Raw genomic sequence first — 17,382 nt, forward strand, 5'->3', positions numbered from 1 at the left:
AGTGAAGTCACAGTACAGGGATAATAAACACAGTGATGTCACAGTACAGAGATAATACACACAGTGATGTCACAGTACAGGGATAATAAACACAGTGATGTCACAGTACAGAGATAATAAACACAGTGATGTCACAGTACAGAGATAATACACACAGTGATGTCACAGTACAGAGATAATAAACACAGTGATGTCACAGTACAGAGATAATAAACACAGTGATGTCACAGTACAGGGATAATACACACAGTGATGTCACAGTACAGGGATAATAAACACAGTGATGTCACAGTACAGAGATAATACACACAGTGATGTCTCAGTACAGAGATAATAAACACAGTGATGTCACAGTACAGAGATAATAAACACAGTGATGTCACAGTACAGAGATAATACACACAGTGATGTCACAGTACAGGGATAATAAATACAGTGATGTCACAGTACAGGGATAATAAACACAGTGATGTCACAGTACAGAGATAATAAACACAGTGATGTCACAGTACAGAGATAATATACACAGTGATGTCACAGTACAGAGATAATAAACACAGTGATGTCACAGTACAGGGATTCTTAAAACGAAGTTACCGTATGCAGTTTACGGAGAATTATTGGGTATGTGACAGGTAAGCTTGGAACCTCTTTTAGTGTTTCTCTTCTTCCCCTCCATCATCCATCATCACTTACTGCACCTCACAGTATTTTCACCTGGATGAGGCTCCTTTGGTTTTTGACCCCATCCTTGCTTCCGTGTCAGGCAGAGTACCCTGTGCCGGCAGCCAGAGAACTGTTTCCAAAGTTTCCCAATATGGACATTTTTTTTTAGCTTTCTTCTTAGTCGTTTTTTGACATTATTTAATGTACTTTTCTTTAGTTTATTATATTTTTAGCACAAAAAGAATGCTATAATAATTTTTTATTTAAGGGTTGGAATTCATAACTTGTAAATGTGTGAAGAGATGATGTTGAAGAAAAAAAGCACGATGCCTTCAGTGTTAGTGCGCCATTACATGCTTAGTTAATCTTAACAAGGAACTGTAATTAGCGCTGCATTAAGCTGAGGAGTGTGACAGCATGGCGATCTGGAAGAATTGTGTTATTGACACTTTAATTCAAGGAAAAGTTCTCTACCTGACTTCTGTGTAATTCAGGGAAGGGGCTTTAGATGCATACAAAGGTCGCTGAGTGGGGGGCCCAGCAGATGACGTCTTACATAACAGATAATTAACACTTGTACATAGTGTCAAATGCCCCCAGCCGAGCCGAAGCAGCACTCCATTGTCTCCGCTTGTTCATGTCATGTCCTCGATAATCTCACAGATTTTTTTCCTTTTGATTGATCATTTTTGCCGTGTTAATAAGATTGTGTAATTCTGTTATGCAAGATACACTTGGGATCATGATTACTGTTGAGCGAATCGAAGTATCAGGGAAAATTCTATTGGCCACAGAGCCGGATTTCCTCTTGTTTCGTGGTAACGAATCTATTTTCGCTGAAATGGTGGTAGAAAAAAAAATCATAGTCATTTGAGCGTGAAGAAGCCACCACGGCCATCTTGATTGAAGATCCCATGAGAAATCACTTGTGCGGTGACGTATGACATCACCACACCGGATATTGTGTGGGATCTTCAATAAAGATGGCCGCGGTGGCCTCTTCGCACTCAAATGGATAAGGTGAGTTTTAGTAAAAAAAAAAATTATTAACCCCTGAAAGAAAGCCCTGACTATTATTCTTAGATGCCACAATCAACAATGAACGTGGCATCTGAGGGGTTCAATGACGCCGTTTGTCATTGCACCCACTACTTACAAAGAAATTCGGCGAAGCAGCTGAATCAAATTTTTCTGAAATTTGTTATAAGCCTACCTACCTACCCTTCCCCCAATAATACCGAAACCCAGAAATGTGAGGACATGAAGAAATGGTAAAAAGTGGGCAAATTGTTCTAAAAAAGCAGCAGAGATTGACTCATGAAGACAATTTCTATTACCTTGGACCCTTGTATGTGAGCTTGAGTACAGAGCCTCTCCATAAGGCTACATGCACACGACCGTATGTGTTTTGCTTGCGCAAATTATGGATCTGCAACCAAAAAAATGGATGACATCCGTATGCCATCCGTTTTTTTTTTTTTTTTTTTCCGGATCCATTGTAACAATGCCTAAAATGAACAAGAATAGGACATGTTCTATTTTTTTTGCGAGGCTACGGAATGGACATACTGATGTGGACAGCACACGGTGTGCTGTCTGCATTATTTGTGGACCCATTGAAATTAATGGGTCACCGTCCTATTTGCAAAAAAAAAAGGAACAACAAGCAACGTTCGTGTGCATGAGGCCTAAGAGTGCCTTTTTCGCTGAGGAATTGGAGCCACACATGTATTACAGGTGAATGGCTGCAAATAGCTACTTTGCATCCTTTTTTTTTCCAGGGAGCATGGTCTGGCCTATAAGACTCCCAACTTGGCGGTCTTCACAATGGGAAACTTCAATCCTTCAAACCCACAAAGTCCTCTCTTCCTGCCAAAGCAGTTCCCAGCTCTGCACTGAAGAAGGGGGGGGGGGGGACTACAAAAACAAACAAACTGCTGTTTGTGGTTGGGTCCCTTTTCCCTTTGGAGAAGATTTTGATTTTGCTTATATCCTACTCAAGGCCTGTTCAGAGTTCAGACATTGACTCATAGACAAGCAGTCCCAATAGGTGGCACTAGAAAATCACTTTTCCTTCTTCCTAGAGAAAACCTATTTGCACCCATTTGTCGCAGAAAGCATTGAGTGGCCTAGAAAACACCCTGCACCAACTTGGCGGTTTCCACAAGGAGAATTTTTTTCTTCCACACCACTATGTGCTTGGTGGTCTACACAAGGAGAAACTTCATTCCTCCAGATCCCTATGTAATTGGTGGTGTTCACAAGGAGAAGTTTTATTCTTCCAGACCACTATGTGCTTGGTGGTCTACACAAGGAGAAACTTCATTCCTCCAGATCCCTATGCAATTGGTGTTCACAAAGAGAAGTTTTATTCTTCCAGACCACTATGTGCTTGGTGGTCTACACAAGGAGAAACTTCATTCCTCCAGATACCTTATGTAATTGGTGGTGTTCACAAAGAGAAGTTTTATTCTTCCAGACCACTTTCTGCTTGGTGGTCTACACAAGGAGAAACTTCATTCCTCCGGATCCCTATGTAATTGGTGGTGTTCACAGGGAGAAATTTTATTCCTCCAGACCCACATCAAATGTTTTTCACCCCACCAAACCAGTAGCCTGCTCTGCACGGAAGGGGGGCAAAATCCCGGCACCATCGGTATTCGGATAGGTGTCTTTTTCTTTATGAAGAAGTTTTTGGTTTGGGTTACATCCTAGTCAAGCACTGTTTGACATTGGCTGATAGAGAAGCTGCCCCCAATAGCTGGCACTAGAGAGACCATTTTCCTTCTTGCTGGAGGAAACCTATTTGCATATATTTTTTTCACAAGGAGCATTGCTTGGCCAAGAAGACTCCCTAAGAAAACATGTCTGTCTCCACACAAGGAAGAACTTTATTTCTCCAGACCCACTGTCACACTAGTCCCCTTCTCTGTAATGACGAGTGGAAAAAACAAAACAAAAACAGGTTTCTATGAAGGAGTTTATCTTCCTTATGGAGAAGATTCTGGTTTAGCACAGACAAGTTGCTCCCAATAGGTGAGGCTAAGGAGACAATCTGCCTTCTTGCTGGAGGAGAGCTACTTTGTATACTGTACTTTTTTCCCCTGATAAACATTGCTTGATCTAGAAGACTCCTTACTCCAACCTAGCTGGCTCCACAAGAAAAAAAATCATTTCTGCAGCCCCCTATTTAAATACAGTAAAATATGGCTACCCGTGCTACCCTTAGGGGGTGCCCATAGATGCTACGCCATGGGAAATGAGGTGTCATTGGCCAGAAAATAAATAATAATAATAAAATCTTTTCAATTTTACTAGACCAGTGCATAGCAATTGATGTACGACCTTGAAGCATATCTGTGCCAGGAGAGCGTCTCCATCAGTTCGAGGTTGAATGTATATAAGCCAAATAGAAATCTCCATATTTCTGTGGCATTTCCCTACTGTGGGTGATTAATTAGCCATTGGACTGTGTTGCGGTTGTGCACAGGTATGAATTGCAGTTCTGCTAGAACAATTTATTTAGATTTCAGGGAATAAGTCTTCCTGGGGGACCCTTTGGCTCAGAATCAAGAAGTACCTGTTTGTAAGACAGCCAAGCTCTGCAGTATAATATGCACTCAACATATCCCCGGAAAACGTTGGGGAATTGATTAGATGAAAACTAACAGAGAACAGGCCTATCATCCGCTCTAATGCCTCGTCACAGCAGACATCATTGTATATCATTTAGTCTTCCTATATTACGCCTCAAGTAGAGTTTGATGCTTGGAAGGAATTAAGAGGAGTCCTAGGAGCTTCTCATCTCCACTTGCTAATACCATCCCTGCTACGATCCCATGTGTCAACCTTGTTTGTACGTTGTCCTAATGATGCAGGCCGTGTTACATTGTAATTCTACACAAGTGGATGCATGTCCTGTATAAACATTTACTTAGCGAGCTGCCGAGATCTTGGCTCCGATAATTAACAAGTCATGGATTGTGTCGGTAGGAAAAGCTGCAGGGACGTATGTAGAATTCATCTCGTATCTGAGGCTCTGCATGTAAATGAACATCACAGGGGCGAGATCTCGTTTCTGAAGGGATGCTTAGGTCATTAAATGGAGCAATGAGTGAAATATTCGTAAACGTATTGAGGGTATGAGTTTTGGGAAGCTGAATATTGCATCGCATTATCTTCCATGCTTTTCCTTTTTTGACTTTTTGGAAATTTCTAAAACAACTGATATCGTCATATAAAACATAAAATCAGTTCCTACAGGAAGACAAAAGAGGAAAAGCCTGAAACGCTTATCAGCCATAAGGCACATGGTTGACCACAGCTTCATTCAAATTCCTTCTCACCATGGTCTTGCAGTGAAGAAGAAATGGAGACTCGGGACCCCCATCTAATGATCGTTGAGGGTCCCAGCTGTGGGGGACACAGCAATCAGATATGTGTTAAGGCTTATTTATTGGCCTGTGTTTGTGGGGCGCCTTGAGCCTTCATTAACAGACCAGGTGTCCTCCCCCACGTTCTGCATCAGAGCGGCGTTCCCTCCCAACCCACCCTTATACTGGTTACATTATCCAGGGTGTCCCTCAAATCAAGCCGCTTAGTCCAGTTAGTTAGATAGGTGGGGTGGGGGGGGGGGGTTGTCCAGGGGCTCGTCTTTCCTAGATAGCCCCGACCACAAGTGTTAAGGCCGATTAATTGGCCTGTGTTTGTGGGGCACCTGGAGCCTTCATTAACAGACCAGGAGTCCTCCCCCACGTTCTGCATCAGAGCGGCGTTCCCTCCCAACGCGCCCTTATACTGGTTACATTATCCAGGGTGTCCCTCCTACGCAGCGGTTATGGCACAAATCAAGCCGCTTAGTCAGGTAGGTGGGGGGGGGGGGGGGGGCGGGGGTGTTGTCCAGGGGCTCGTCTTTCCTAGATAGCCCCGACCACAACTATCATCTATGCTGTGGATAGGTGGGAAATGCCAATTGCCAATTGCGGGACAACCCGTTAAACACTCATCTGGCCAGACATTTTGTTCATGGATCTACTGCATTGGTAATGATTGTTGTTTTCTTTTCCTTTGAGACACACCATTGGATTTCAGGAGAATGCATATTTTCTTAAAGGGGTTGTACAATGAATAATATTCTACACTTTCCAAACCTGTGTCTGGATCTGAAAACTTTTGTGATTGCATGTAACTAAAAATGTTGCATAACCACTAGTTATTCAACAAAATGTATCTGTATAGCACCACCTGCTGTTTGTTCTTTTCCTTATTTCTCTGTCCACCTCACTGAGGTGGTCGCACACGCTCAGCTTAAAATGTTCAACTGTGACCTGCTATATATTCTATTAAAAGCTGTTGCAGTTACAGGAAAAGAGCTGCAACAGAAAGAACCCCCCACGAGAAAGGACAAACCCAGCAGAAAGGATGCGCCCCTGACAAAGAACACAACCATTGAGCTGTCAGCATGAAGTAAATGTATCAGAACTATTTGATCAATGAACAGGGAGAGCTCTGGTTCCATGTGAGGGACAGGGCTTGTTCTAGCTTTGTTAGAACAATATTTCCATGTACTATATTATGTCTGATTTTCATTTTTTACATCAATCATGGTATAGCCCTTTTAAGGGATTCATAGGGTCTCATGGATGTCATAAATGGCTCTTTTTACTGTAGACCCTCCTTTATAAACCACTCGAGATCTCCACGTGACAACCATTTATCTGATGCAATACTATATTTCTCCTGTAGTGGCCGCTGCAGGACACATGTCTGGCCAAAGTCGCATCAGTTCTGATCTGAGAGGGGGTGACTTCACCTTTAATATGTACCTGTAAAACAGTAAATAGAAGATGGGGAGGAAGGGGATTCGGCTGCAGTTCATCACTCTGTTTTAGTGACAGGGAAGCACAAGTTTGGGGTCACATGTTGAGACGTCATTGCTGAAGTGACAAAGACCATGGGGGATCAGGGAAACATATGGGTGGAAGCAGCAGATTTTGTGGAAGGTGAGTGCACCTTTTTTTGTTCATTCAGTTTGTTCCTCTGTATTGGTCCACACGGCACAATGTGTCTTGGGATTTGTGACGGTATCATCTGTGTCACCGTCTAGTATTCCCTTCTTCCCATGAAATAGCACAGCCAAATAATCCACAGAGCAATAAATCACTATTATCGCTAATGTCGCTGGTATCGCTGGTATCGCCAGTATCACTGGTATCGCCAAATAAGTCCATACATGAGCCAAAGCTAAATGCTGGAACAAGACTTTACTGGAAGCAACACAGGCACTCAAACATACCATTTCTTTTATCCCCTGCTCCCATGCAAGGGAGACAGCCACAATAAACATACATTAACCCATAACACAAAGGTTACAACCCACATAACATCCTCCCCTCTGCCTTTGATATAATTATGGTACACAATGGTTAACATAATTATCCCAGGCAGGACAATACACAATGTCCTCTGTCCTGGAGACAACCGAGGTGTAATTTCATTATCTCTCAGGACAAAGGGAAATCGCCAATACACACGGGGAGACAATAGGACAGACATCACTTACTCAAATACACAATGTCCCACCCTTTACACATAGACATTTAACACATCCCAAAATGGCACAAATTAGACCAGGAGTTCAAAAGTTAGTAAAAGTCTCTTTGGCCTGGCTGTACTCATGGCTTTTCTGTCCAAAACCGGTTCTACACAGTCTTTTGTCCTGGAGACAATTGAGAAGTGATCCACTTATCTCCCAAGGACAGAGGCAAGACTCCATTAGCCACATGGTAGCAAAAGACAGCAAAATACATGAACTTAAATAACTATGCAGCTATTGCATAAAACCGGTGCATTCAACATGGGACCGTAATCACAGGGTAAGAGGCTGGCAAGTAGTCCTCTCCAAGTACTCGTGGCAAACTCAAAAGAGGGGAGTTGGTCACAGGATTTAAAAAAAAACAAGAAAAAAACATAAATGAATGCTTGTGTAGCACGTTTATAACAGACCCCGCAGTCAGGGATTGTTCTCTTTGGCTATCTCTGCTGGAGGCTGAGAATGAAGGTCATCTACAGCATTTTATCCTTGTTAAATTTCCAAAGCTGGGGTAGTTGAGATGAAAAAGCCTGATGAGCTCCCTTTATATCTGCATCTGCATCCCTCACGAGTTTGATGAATCAGCTGGCGCTCTACATCACCATTGACTTAATTGTGCGTGCTTCCAGATTTAAATAATCCTTTTATAGCCTAAATTGTTGCATAAAAATGATAATTCTAAAATGCAGCTCGATGGCCACATGCCGAAGGAGAAGCAATGAAAGAATCCAGTCTTAAAGGGCCACTGAAAATGTGCATTGTGTATAGTTTCCTGTATATCTTATTAGATAAACCTCATTAACCCCCCCCCCCCCCCCCAGTGTGCAACAATGGCCAGTTCACCTCTCCTCTTGATCGACAGGGCCAGAAATCATCAATGTCCTCTTGCTGGTCCCGTAATCCTGTGTCTACTACACTACAGGTACATGTGCAGTAGATCTGCAAGCCCAGCAGCACAGATGACTACTGTGCATGCGTCAGTACGAAAATGTACACCAAAGTGCAAGATTACTCAGCTAGCAATCATCTGCGTCTCGCCCTGTAATCCTGCACCTGCGATGTACTTTACAAATCAGCGCATGCGCAGTAGATCTGCTTCTGATTGCCCAGACAGCACTATTTAGTCCTTCTTCATTGTTAATGGCCGCACAGCACCTTTAAGCAGGGGCTGTTGCTGGTCTGGTGTTTGGCTGGTCAGGTGATGGGACAATATGCAGATTATTGCTGTTCTTTCCTGCAATCTCCTGCAGGTTATTTGACAGTAAACACAGAATATTAATCAGCTCTGGCATAGCCACTTCTCTGACACCAGCGCTCTCCTGCCCTACAGGTGGGAGCCCTTCTTCTGCCATCTGCTTTTTCTCCTTTTCCACATCATCTAATGTAGATGAGAATATGTCATCAGGAACATCCAGCTCCTCCTCTCTCTGCATCTTGCTGATTTTTCTAGGACATGGAGACCAAGAAGGATGATTTGGAAGAAGTAGAGCCAGCAAAAGATGAGGATGGTCATCATTAAGACCTGGCTCCCTGAAGTGGTGCAGACTGGATGGTATTGGTTGGCATGTTGGCACTGGAATAATAAAGGCTCCATCTTATTGGTATTAAATTATATTAATGGCTGATGTAGGAATAAGTAAATGTAAATAAATAAGACTGACGCAGAATAAGTCTTTATGCACTCTCCCTGCAGTCTTCCTGCACTGTTCATGTACTATCCCTGCACTCTCCCTGCACTCTCTCTGCAGTCTTCCTGCACTGTTCCTGTACTATCCCTGCACTCTCCCTGCACTCTCTCTGCACTCTCCCTGCACTCTCCCTGTACTATCCCTGCACTCTCCCTGCAGTCTTCCTGCACTGTTCCTGTACTATCCCTGCACTCTCCCTGCAGTCTTCCTGCAGTCTTTCTGCAGTCTTCCTGCACTGTTCCTGCACTATCTCTGCACTCTCCCTGCACTCTCTCTGCAGTCTTCCTGCACTGTTCCTGTACTATCCCTGCACTCTCTCTGCAGTCTTCCTGCACTGTTCCTGTACTATCCCTGCACTCTCGTTTTCAGCTAGACTAACCCTAGTGCATAAGCACTTGCCACTTTTCTCCCTATGTTCAGGACAATGGCGGATATCGCGTGGGATGAGGGTTTTTAAGGGCTTTGACATCACAGGGGATGGCTATCAGTAGATTAGATGGCTGCACCATATTATGGGTGATCTTGTGTTCCTGGGCTTGTCTCCTCGACACTTAATTTCATTTTTTACCACGTGCAGCCGCCGTTTTAGGGAAACTGATTTGTTGTCAGGAAGTGCAAGGAAATTCTGGTTTGTTTATAATCAAAGTTTTTCTAAACTTTGGACCGAATTCAGGCTCAAAATTACAGGGCCAGCAATCATCGGCATCCTCTCGCCTGGCCCTGTAATTTTGTGCCCGTGACGTACACTAACATATCAGTGCATGCGCAGTGATCATCTGGGCAGAGGACTATTGTTAGTCAAGGAGAGGGGGTATTGGCCATTGCTGCACAGCTGAGGAGCTAAGGTGCACAGAGGGGCTCGGGACATCAACTCTGTGCACATAAGCCCTCATTTGCATATACATTAAAAGAAGAATTTGTCATTGACAAACCACTGGATTTTCATAATAACGATCAACCCTATCAGACATAATCTCTGGTTTATTAGGGTTGATCCTGCTGACCGATGCTCTATATATAAGATCTAACAAAGCGCTTCCTCAATCTTCCCAGTCATAATTGTAAACGGCTGTTTAACAGACTCCATTGGATTGGCTGGGACTAGACAAGGGTCTCAAATCCTGGTTTGTCATCCTGAACCCCAGAAAGGAGGACCTGCAAAACCAGGCACAGAGCCAGAGACATAATTCTAACATGCAGGATGGCGGTATTAAGGTCCTATTCAGCTAAGATATATATCGAAGCTCTACATTCGTAATACGTGCTGCCCTATAAGCTCTGTGCACACAATCGTACTCAGGAAACACCCTGAGAGTTGAAAGCATGGGAGGGTCGATTGAGGAACGTAATCCGGAAACAAGGTCAAGATCAGGATCAGAGTCAGGGACAGGGTCAATACAATGAACGGGAACAACAGCCAAGAATCTTAGTCTTTAGACGAGGGGGAAAGTTTGGAGTTCCCTTTAAATAAGCCCCCACGTCATCTGAGAATGAAAGTGACCCAAGGTACAGGTGGAGCAGACAAAAAGAGATGGGTCTGAAACTAACAGGTGGCCGGTGGTTGGAGGTTGAAAGAACGTGCAATTAGAACCAGGTGATGTGAGAAACATTAAATACTGTATGTTGTTATTAATTATACACTATATGGTAATATTATTTATATTATATATCTACTGTTTGGCATTATTAATTATATAATGTATGGTAATATGAAATGAAATGTACAGAATTCCAAAAACAGCACCACACAGGTTATGTATGGTAATACAGTTTACCTCCATTCACTTCAGTGGAGCTGCAATACCAGACACAACCCATGGCCAGGTGCTATGTTTTACTTGTTCTGGACAACCCCTTTAATTTTATATAGAGATGTTGCGAACATAAAAATTTCCGTTCGCTAATGGCGAACGCGAATTTACGCAAATGTTCGTGAACGGGCGAACCGGGCGAACCGCCATAGACTTCGATAGGCAGGCGAATTTTAAAACCCACAGGGACTCTTTCTGGCCACAATAGTGATGGAAAAGTTGTTTCAAGGGGACTAACACCTGGACTGTGGCATTGCGGAGGGGGATCCATGACAAATTACTCCCATGGAAAATTATGTAGTTGACGCAGAGTTGGGTGTGGCAAAACCAACCTCGCCACTGGGTTTTGGAGAGGACTGGCTGCTGGCCTCTTGCCCCTGGATTATGGGCCATATACTAACTTTTAAACCCCTGAACCTATTCAAGTGAATTTTGGATAGGTTTGTCCCAAAGTTATACTGTTTAAATTGATGTAAGTTATATGTATGGCCAATGTAAACTCACAAAGTTGTAACAATTTATAATAAGTGTAACTTGTCAGCTTGGGAGGAAAATGCTGGGTGTGTTTCTATTGTGCCATTGTCCCATTGTGTGTTTAAAGGGTGATGTCTGTTCTGTTGTCCTCACATGTGTATTGGCGATCTCCCTTTGTCCTCAGAGATAATTGGATTGCTCCTCAGGTTGTCTCCGGGACAGAGAGGAGGAGACCATGATGCATTGTGGGGATATGTTGTATCTGTCCTATGTCCCAGTCTTCATTCTGGTCCTCTGGGGGCGTGAATGATTGGTTGCTGTAGTTACATTGTATGTGTTGTAAATTACTGATTGGTTGTATTTCAAACCCCTGTGGGCAGTACTATGTTTGTGGTTTATGAATAAAAGAGGCTGTACGTGAAGTACAGTCTGACCACTGCTTGACCCTCAACACGGAGCCTTGTCTCGTTATTGGGGGGATTCACTGTATGCTGTTAGAGGACCGATTGCCAGAAGTGTAAGATCCCTGTTCGTCTGCTAGCAGCTATTCGTGAGGTTCCAGTTTGGAGTGCTATTTTGTATCCAGTTCGGGAATTTGGTGTCCTGCAGTAGCTGTGCCTGTCTCTCAGAAAGGGGCATATCGCCTAAACGGATTTTAACCCCTTGTCCGCTGAAACGGTCCGTTACATTGGTGGCAAGCAGCGGGATCGTTCCCACAGCCCAGAAGGACAGCTACAAAGAAACATCATTCCCTGGAATTACAATTTGAGGGCAACGCATGTCCCAGTACAGCGACCCTGACAGTACCAGAATGGAAACAGCAGTGGAGTACGATGAGGGTGTCATGGATGACCGAGATGCAGTCCGCAAAGGCATCTGGTACCAGGTACTGGGTATTGTGGAGTATATGCAGGACGAGAGACTCCCCATGGAAGACCAGCGGTTGCAGAAGCGAGTAGCCCTGCGGATGCCCTTCCTGGGAGAGCAGCCCCGGGAGGAATGGGTTAAGGAATTGGAACTCCTAGCATGGCGGGAGCTGTGGCTGGAAGATGCCTACCAGGCGCTCTGGTGGTATGGGGCACAGTACCTACCCAGGACAGCTGAGCATGACAAGCCGGAGCGAGAGGAGTTTGATGGTCCTGGCTTGTTATGGGAGACTTTTTCAGAGCTGGAGTTTGGGAGCCCTACACAAGCCCGGTTCCATGATCTCTTGGAATGGAGGGAGAGCAGGTATGACTGGGACGACACTCATGAGATTGAGCAGGACCTGGTCCACCTTGTGACCCGGGAGATGGAGCTGGAACAGGGCTACCAGCAGCTGTTCCACGCCAGTGAGAAGGCTCAGCAGGACAGTAAGGTGACAAACCCAGTCTCCATTCCCCAGCGGCAGTGTGAAGTGCAGGGAGAGGAGAGCAGCGTCCTCCCTCCCCAGCGGCAGGCTGAGTTACAGGGGGCAGAGGTAGTTGTTCCTGCCCCCCAGCAGCAGAGTGATATGCCGGGAAGGCAGTGTGAAGTGCAGGGAGAGGAGAGCAGCGTCCTCCCTCCTCAGCGGCAGGCTGAGTTACAGGGGGCAGAGGTAGTTGTTCCTGCCCCCCAGCAGCAGCATGATTTTTTGGGAATTGGGAGCCCAGTCTCCATTCCCCAGCGGCAGGCGGAGTTACAGGGGGCAGAGACAGTCGGTCCTGTCCCCCAGCGGCAGAGTGTCCAGCAGGGAAGAGAGAGCCCAGTCTCCTTTCCCCAGCAACAGGACACTGTATTGGGAGCGGAGACGGTCGGTCGCCCTCCCCAGCGGCTGGAAGTATGTATGGGAGAGGAGCTTGTTACCCCCTCTCCCCAGCGGCAGCTTAACGCACCAGGGGGAGACAATAAGCCCCACAACAGTGCAGATGGGACCGTGGTCTCTGCACTTACAGCACAAGGGGTAGAGACAGTCGGTCTCCCCCTCCAACAACCAGGCTCCAACCAGGCTTCTTCCGTGGTAGCGCTGGCACCAGGGCAGAGTACCGCTGATACCTGCCCACAAAGCAACCTCCACTCCAAGCCAGGGAGCAACACAGAGACCGGGAGTACCAGATTCCAACATAACCTTGGTGGACTCAATGGACAGAGACAGGCTACTAAATTCAACAGGTCCAGTATTGGGTTGTGGGTGGGCTGCCAGACTAACTCAGGTACCGACCGGCGTGAGGTCAGGTATCTGGTTAGTCTTCCCTGGGGGGGGGGAGATGTGTGGCAAAACCAACCTCGCCACTGGGTTTTGGAGAGGACTGGCTGCTGGCCTCTTGTCCCTGGATTATGGGCCATATACTAACTTTTAAACCCCTGAACCTATTCAAGTGAATTTTGGATAGGTTTGTCCCAAAGTTATACTGTTTAAATTGATGTTAGTTATATGTATGGCCAATGTAAACTCACAAAGTTGTAACAATTTATAATAAGTGTAACTTGTCAGCTTGGGAGGAAAATGCTGGGTGTGTTTCTATTGTGCCATTGTCCCATTGTGTGTTTAAATGGTGATGTCTGTTCTGTTGTCCTCACATGTGTATTGGCGATCTCCCTTTGTCCTCAGAGATAATTGGATTGCTCCTCAGGTTGTCTCCGGGACAGAGAGGAGGAGACCATGATGCATTGTGGGGATATGTTGTATTTGTCCTATGTCACAGTCTTCATTCTGGTCCTCTGGGGGCGTGAATGATTGGTTGCTGTAGTTACATTGTATGTGTTGTAAATTACTGATTGGTTGTATTTCAAACCCCTGTGGGCAGTACTATGTTTGTGGTTTATGAATAAAAGAGGCTGTACGTGAAGTACAGTCAGACCACTGCTTGACCCTCAACACGGAGCCTTGTCTCGTTATTGGGGGGATTCGCTGTATGCTGTTAGAGGACCGATTGCCAGAAGTGTAAGATCCCTGTTCGTCTGCTAGCAGCTATTCGTGAGGTTCCAGTTTGGAGTGCTATTTTGTATCCAGTTCGGGAATTTGGTGTCCTGCAGTAGCTGTGCCTGTCTCTCAGAAAGGGGCATATCGCCTAAACGGATTTTAACCCCTTGTCCGCTTAAACGGTCCGTTACATTGGTGGCAAGCAGCGGGATCGTTCCCACAGCCCAGAAGGACAGCTACAAAGAAACATCATTCCCTGGAATTACAATTTGAGGGCAACGCATGTCCCAGTACAGCGACCCTGACAGTACCAGAATGGAAACAGCAGTGGAGTACGATGAGGGTGTCATGGATGACCGAGATGCAGTCCGCAAAGGCATCTGGTACCAGGTACTGGGTATTGTGGAGTATATGCAGGACGAGAGACTCCCCATGGAAGACCAGCGGTTGCAGAAGCGAGTAGCCCTGCGGATGCCCTTCCTGGGAGAGCAGCCCCGGGAGGAATGGGTTAAGGAATTGGAACTCCTAGCATGGCGGGAGCTGTGGCTGGAAGATGCCTACCAGGCGCTCTGGTGGTATGGGGCACAGTACCTACCCAGGACAGCTGAGCATGACAAGCCGGAGCGAGAGGAGTTTGATGGTCCTGGCTTGTTATGGGAGACTTTTTCAGGGCTGGAGTTTGGGAGCCCTACACAAGCCCGGTTCCATGATCTCTTGGAATGGAGGGAGAGCAGGTATGACTGGGACGACACTCATGAGATTGAGCAGGACCTGGTCCACCTGGTGACCCGGGAGATGGAGCTGGAACAGGGCTACCAGCAGCTGTTCCACGCCAGTGAGAAGGCTCAGCAGGACAGTAAGGTGACAAACCCAGTCTCCATTCCCCAGCGGCAGTGTGAAGTGCAGGGAGAGGAGAGCAGCGTCCTCCCTCCCCAGCGGCAGGCTGAGTTACAGGGGGCAGAGGTAGTTGTTCCTGCCCCCCAGCAGCAGAGTGATATGCCGGGAAGGCAGTGTGAAGTGCAGGGAGAGGAGAGCAGCGTCCTCCCTCCTCAGCGGCAGGCTGAGTTACAGGGGGCAGAGGTAGTTGTTCCTGCCCCCCAGCAGCAGCATGATTTTTTGGGAATTGGGAGCCCAGTCTCCATTCCCCAGCGGCAGGCGGAGTTACAGGGGGCAGAGACAGTCGGTCCTGTCCCCCAGCGGCAGAGTGTCCAGCAGGGAAGAGAGAGCCCAGTCTCCTTTCCCCAGCAACAGGACACTGTATTGGGAGCGGAGACGGTCGGTCGCCCTCCCCAGCGGCTGGAAGTATGTATGGGAGAGGAGCTTGTTACCCCCTCTCCCCAGCGGCAGCTTAACGCACCAGGGGGAGACAATAAGCCCCACAACAGTGCAGATGGGACCGTGGTCTCTGCACTTACAGCACAGGGGGTAGAGACAGTCGGTCTCCCCCTCCAACAACCAGGCTCCAACCAGGCTTCTTCCGTGGTAGCGCTGGCACCAGGGCAGAGTACCGCTGATACCTGCCCACAAAGCAACCTCCACTCCAAGCCAGGGAGCAACACAGAGACCGGGAGTACCAGATTCCAACATAACCTTGGTGGACTCAATGGACAGAGACAGGCTACTAAATTCAACAGGTCCAGTATTGGGTTGTGGGTGGGCTGCCAGACTAACTCAGGTACCGACCGGCGTGAGGTCAGGTATCTGGTTAGTCTTCCCTGGGGGGGGGGGAGATGTGTGGCAAAACCAACCTCGCCACTGGGTTTTGGAGAGGACTGGCTGCTGGCCTCTTGTCCCTGGATTATGGGCCATATACTAACTTTTAAACCCCTGAACCTATTCAAGTGAATTTTGGATAGGTTTGTCCCAAAGTTATACTGTTTAAATTGATGTTAGTTATATGTATGGCCAATGTAAACTCACAAAGTTGTAACAATTTATAATAAGTGTAACTTGTCAGCTTGGGAGGAAAATGCTGGGTGTGTTTCTATTGTGCCATTGTCCCATTGTGTGTTTAAATGGTGATGTCTGTTTTGTTGTCCTCACATGTGTATTGGCGATCTCCCTTTGTCCTCAGAGATAATTGGATTGCTCCTCAGGTTGTCTCCGGGACAGAGAGGAGGAGACCATGATGCATTGTGGGGATATGTTGTATTTGTCCTATGTCACAGTCTTCATTCTGGTCCTCTGGGGGCGTGAATGATTGGTTGCTGTAGTTACATTGTATGTGTTGTAAATTACTGATTGGTTGTATTTCAAACCCCTGTGGGCAGTACTATGTTTGTGGTTTATGAATAAAAGAGGCTGTACGTGAAGTACAGTCAGACCACTGCTTGACCCTCAACACGGAGCCTTGTCTCGTTATTGGGGGGATTCGCTGTATGCTGTTAGAGGACCGATTGCCAGAAGTGTAAGATCCCTGTTCGTCTGCTAGCAGCTATTCGTGAGGTTCCAGTTTGGAGTGCTATTTTGTATCCAGTTCGGGAATTTGGTGTCCTGCAGTAGCTGTGCCTGTCTCTCAGAAAGGGGCATACCGCCTAAATGGATTTTAACCCCTTGTCCGCTGAAACGGTCCGTTACATTGGGTTTTAATCCATAAAGGGCATAAATCACCTAACATTCCTAAATTGTTTGGAATAACAATTTAGGAATTTTATGCCCGATCAGGTATGATGTTGTATCGATCAGGTAGTGTAAGGGTTACGCCCGCTTCACAGTGACAGACCAAACTCTGACAGACCAAACTCCCCGTTTAACTCACCGCAAACAACCGCAAAGTGTTGTCGTCAATAGTTGACACACTCATGACATAAATTTTATTCCTCTATGCGTCAATCTTGGTGTAGTGATGACTGTGCTCGTGCGCACGTTTGGGAGATTGCAGGCGATGGCGGTTTTTCAAAGCCTATGGTTGTGCTGAGGTTGTTCAGTGACAGTTAAGTGACCCAGAAAACAATGATTCTGCAGTGTGGGCCCATTGTTGGCCTAGTAGGCTTTAATGATTACCTTAGATGATCACAAAGAAAATGAATGTTTTTTTTATGAAAAATTATCCCGCCGATCGCTTGTGGTCTGTTCACAATGAAGCAACGACCTTATCATCTGGGGTGTGCCAACATTGCCAACACACTCATAGAGGTGATCGCTTCATTGTGATACGCAAGCCCCTTCACCACAACAAGGTAACGATCACGAAGGGGAATGGATACATGTATGTGCCTTTTTTTTTGTTTTGTTTTTGCAGCCACAGTGCAGCACCAGAGGCCAGAAAAA

This window comes from Bufo bufo, chromosome 8 (assembly GCF_905171765.1).
Source record: "Bufo bufo chromosome 8, aBufBuf1.1, whole genome shotgun sequence".
Lineage (NCBI taxonomy): Eukaryota > Metazoa > Chordata > Amphibia > Anura > Bufonidae > Bufo > Bufo bufo.